The sequence below is a fragment of the Oxyura jamaicensis genome, chromosome 1, assembly GCF_011077185.1.
Source record: "Oxyura jamaicensis isolate SHBP4307 breed ruddy duck chromosome 1, BPBGC_Ojam_1.0, whole genome shotgun sequence".
In the NCBI taxonomy this organism is placed as follows: domain Eukaryota; kingdom Metazoa; phylum Chordata; class Aves; order Anseriformes; family Anatidae; genus Oxyura; species Oxyura jamaicensis.
In genome coordinates, this window is record NC_048893.1 from 132,777,392 (window position 1) to 132,782,321 (window position 4,930).

General features: G+C 37.5%; 1 long non-coding RNA gene across 1 annotated transcript in view; it reads right to left on the bottom strand.

The window, feature by feature from the left end:
* LOC118158175 overlaps window positions 1-3,704 on the bottom strand; it is a 4,426-nt gene extending 722 nt beyond the window's left edge. Inside the window, exons 1-2 of the long non-coding RNA XR_004746813.1 lie at window positions 3,585-3,704; window positions 1,531-1,576 (exon numbers count right to left, since the gene is read on the bottom strand). This is a non-coding gene — a long non-coding RNA (uncharacterized LOC118158175). The remainder of the gene's footprint in view (window positions 1-1,530; window positions 1,577-3,584) is intronic.
* Between the last annotated feature and the right edge of the window lie 1,226 nt (window positions 3,705-4,930).

A 4,930-nucleotide genomic window follows, 5' to 3' on the forward strand; every position in this document is an offset into this window, starting at 1 on the left:
AAAAAAAAAAAAAAAAAAAAAAAAAAAAAAAAAAAGCCGAGATGAAGGAAGATTTTACTCATGGGGAATTTAGCTTTAGTTCCATCCTTGTAGACTGCCATCTAGGGGTAACTCAGTAAAACCTCATTAGAGGTCGAATGCTTTGTCTTGTTAAAATGGAAAATACTTTACCTGCACGATCGTCTATGATCTTGCTAGAGAGATTGACCATATTTTTGGAGTATATAGGGTGGCATTAAAACTATATTAAAAGCGACTGGCAAGGGATTACTACAGCATGCAAAGGAATTAGTTCCTGAAAATCATCATTCCTTCACTACAACAAACTAACTGGTATTTACAGCCAAATCCTCCTGTGCCATCAGAGTGACTGGAATTCATTAATTCCACTTAATGTCCAACTAGTGTTCCTTTCATATGTTGGCTTTTGAACAAGCATGAGGAAAACGATGAGCTTTAAAATCCTGACTCATAAATGTGGTAATTATATTAATTGAGTAAATTAGTTTTCTTTGATTCTCTTAAAGGACAAAAAGGAAATCTATTATTCTTACAAATGTGAGTATATTAGCAAACATATTCACCTATATTTTTGTTTTGTTGGCTTATTTTGATCCCCTGTTCTAACTTTACATATTCCTAATGAAAGAATTTTAAAATAATATGATCTTTTACACAATCACACTTATGCCTAACTTTTTTTTTTTTTCTTTACTTAGCATCACTTGAGTTGGTTAAAGAAGTCTGAATTTTTCCCTATCTTTTTGAAAATAATAATAGGCAACCAAATTGCTTCAGAGAGTCTTGAGGCAGTTAATTATGCTGAGATATTCTGATGACATTTGAATTTCTACCATTATTCCATTTCCTAAAAGGAACTTGTACAAAGAAAAAGAGAAAAAAATCACCAGCCCTTTATTTTCATTCAGAGTCCCTCCTCAGATTTCCTGTAGGCCCCCTTTACGTACTGGAAGGTGTCTCCAGAGTCTTTTTTCTAGGCTGATGGATAGAGGTCTTCTCTCGGTGTTTAATTAGTAACATGAGTCTGCACTACACCAAACACGAATGGCATATGTAATTTATCACTCTGCTTTTTAATGCTATATGTCTGACCTTCTGCATAATTGTTTCAATTAGGTGGTTACCTCAACTAGCCTGACCTGGTCTGGGAAGTGGTACAACTACGCACGTAAGGTTGGTTTGTTCCTTCCATTATCCCTGTCTTGCCTCTTCCTTTGCCACCTCTTTTGAGCCTAACCTGGTCTAAAAAACTCATCTTCTCACCTTACAAATGTTTTTTTTTTTTTTTTTTTTTTTTTTTTTCAAGGTTTTCCATAGGAAGGTCAATTCAAAGTCTAATGGCACAGCTGTATCTTCTCTAGCATACACATTTTATAATTTCTTTGGATTAGGAACAGCCTTACATCTCCACACAGTTCCTAATCTAGTCACAGTTTGGTCTCCTAGGTGCGGTTACAGGTATATATCGAGCTAACACTGTTCTGCTAGCATCTGTGATATCATACTTACAACATTATGCTCAGTCTTTTTCCCAGGGAGAGCTGTAGCACACCAGCTGCAATAGTAAAATAAAAAGGTCTCATTTTGCCTTGAGCTGCACATTGTTTTCTCTTTACAATATTGATTTAGTATTGTATAAATATTTAATATTACAAGTACTGATGGAAAAAAAAAAAACAAAAACAAAAAAAAACCCTGCATTGCCAAATGTATTGATGTCATTCTGTCACTCAGTCACCATTCTTATGAACTCTTAGCACCCCTCTTATAAGCAATTTCCACTCTCTAAATCACATAACTTCAACATGAGGATAATAGTCTAATAGTCAGTTCCATATTTTTGTAAGCATGACTTATAAAAGGATGGATGGGAATCAGTGATAATTATGGCTAACACATCTAAAAAAAAAAAAAAAAAAGAGAGAGTGAGTGAGCTGCAATACTTGGGGAAAATGAATTGGTTGAAATTGTGTAAATGGTTACCAAGAATTTAGCATGTTTGCATTCTAAATCTTTACACATTACTGAATTGGAAAACAGCATTAGGGATATCAGTGGGTAAAATTCCTCCCATTTTTACCTCCTTTCAAGTCACTGTCAAAATGCATTGTTTTTTATAGGTCCCATTCTCATGCAGTGGCACATGACAAATGCTTTAGTTTTGTGCATACCTAAGTGTATGTATTACTGAAGTCCAAAAATGGTAAAGGATTTTAGTTTTATTTAAAACTAAATAATAGTGGGTGAAGTTGCGCTGTGATTTATTTTTCCCTCAGTAGCTAGCCCTCTAATGCAAGGCTTCCTTCCTCCCATTTCCTGCTTTTACTAGAGAGAGGAGTTGTTATTTAGCAAGTGGCATTTTCTGCTCTACCCTGTGCTAAATCGACAAAAGTAAAAGAATAGTGAAAATAGCAAAAAATTGCAATGATAATACAGCCATTTCCCACTTTTTTAAAGACCTGTACAAACATGAATAAATCACCCATAATAGCATATTATTATCTCTTACAGTATCGATAATGATAAGAGGAATAAAAGCATATAGATCTTTAGAAAATGAGTTTTGCAGTGCTTTGCATTTTGTTGTTCCAAGAATGCTGTATTACATAACAGAACTAATATCTACCAAAACATGTAAAAAGAAGTAAGGCTTAATTTTCCATACGGGACACAGTTGGAATCATTACTTAATATTGCTATAAAGAGTCTTAAATTGTTGTCTGACCAACAAGGTTTTTTCTTCAAGTTTCTTTTGTCATGGAAATGTTTGAGTCTGAGCTCTAAGGTACCTACATACAACTGCAGGACATTTATAATTTACCTGGCACTAAATTGCAATAAATCAGGGTTTTAATTTGAATAACATATAATGGAAGAATGATGCATGTAGGTAAGCCTTCATCTTCCTGAAGTATGTTAAGTTAAAATGCCAAGATGGGAAATTGTGTTTGCCAAACACCTGTCAAGCTGCCAAAAGCTGCTCTGAGTGGAAATCAAATGATATGAAGAACCTGAACTGGGGCAGATCCCATTCTGAGCAAGAGATGGGTACGCAGAAATTGTGTCCCTTTCTAATTAGCTCTAGCAGTTACTGCGTCTGTGCTTCAATTAGCACTTTGTAATTGTAATTTCACTCTAACCTTATTTTTGATCTTACATAACACCTCGAGTTGGCTAAACTTTTTCCTGCTGTCAGTGGGGAGTTCCTAACAGCGAGATAGAATGGCCCCGCCAGGCCTCCCCCGGCAGCTGGCATCCCTGCCGTGTGAAAATGTATGTTTCACCCTTCAGCTACATTTAATTTAGAAATCTTTGAGCTCATAATTGTTTCTGATAGTTTGGCCTAATTGAATCTAAGTGCTTTTGCATTCAAACTAGAATGCCTAGCTGGGCCAAAGCTCGAAAACGATGATCCTGAAATACAGCCCCAGAAACACCATCCCTCCTCTGTGCTGATGGGTGCTGTCTTCTGTGCCAAAGCCAGGGGTATCATCCATCTCCACCTGATGCACAGACTGCAAGAGCAGGCAAGACCAAAATATTCTACAGAAGTGGATTACCACCTGCTGCTCCATGCAGTGAAATGGCTACAGCCTGTGGGATCATCCTCTCCTCTGATGAGGAAGGTGCTGCTGCGGGAGCTGCCCCAGCCATGCCATGTGCCCTCGCAAGGTAGAAGAGCTGTGCTGCTGTGGGATATGTGCCACCCGGGGGGTACAAAGCAGGGAGTGCTCCCTTCACTCTGGGGCTTTGGATTCAGCACCTGACTCATCAGCAGATCAGAAGACCTACCTCGTGCAGGTGCATCAAGCCATGGAAGAAGAAAGAAATTGCTGCTGGTAGCTTTGATTTGGGGAGTATGGCTCAGGAGTCAACTGGGAGAAGGCTGTGTTGAGTGAGAGTCTGAGCTACAGCAGCCTAGGCTCTCCTGTCTGGGTCTACCAGAGGTGTTTGCTGTTGGCTTGTCCCTAAGTTTATCAAAGCCATTGGTGAAATCCCATTAGTTTCCTTAAGAAATTCTCACCTTACAGAATTCTGTAGTAGAGGAACATACGTCATCCAGGGGCTGTTCCTACTTTTTTAAAAACAAAGAAACAAAGAAACAAGAAACAAATTCTGCTGTTCTCTTTAATGCTCAGGCAGGAATGAGTAATGTTTGCATCACATACCTATTCAGAAGCCTCTTGTAAGAACACCATACAACTGCTGCTCTTCACAGCATCTGTTACTGATCCATTAATAATCATAATGGTGGCATTAGTATTACTCTCAAGCACAAATACAAAATACGAACCCATAATCTTATACCCAAGCTAAGAATGATATGAATGATGGTATGAATAATATCTAATAATCATGTAGGTGCTCAAATTGTAAGCCTACAAAACTAGACAGACTTGTTTCTTTGTTTTAAAGATCAAGCCTAATTAAGAGCACTCCTGATGCATCTAGAAGGTTGAAAGAGCTTAGGTGATTGCTGTTGTGCATTCCAAATACATCAGACTATTAAGCTCTAACATTTACATTTTGCAATTTCTGACTCGATAAATTATACTCCCAAAGTAAATATCATAAATATTATTGCAGTATAGAAAATCTATTTACAAAAGAAGAGCTAAGGAGAGCTATTCCATCGTTTCTGTTTTCATCAAGGTGAAAAGTGTACTCTTGCAATGATCTTACTGGGCTCAATCCTATGCTCCATTAGCAGCAAAATTTTTCATTGAAGTCAGTGCAGATCCTGCTTTCATAAGAGAATTGTGTTTTTTGTACCAATATCTCATTTTGCTCTCAGTGAAGGCAGTGGGAGGCATACTTCTGAAGGTAACGGTAGTAAAATGAAATCTGTGGTGTTTTATAATGTCCTATACCAGCAGGAAAAGAACCGTCGATCTCATGAATTGTGGAG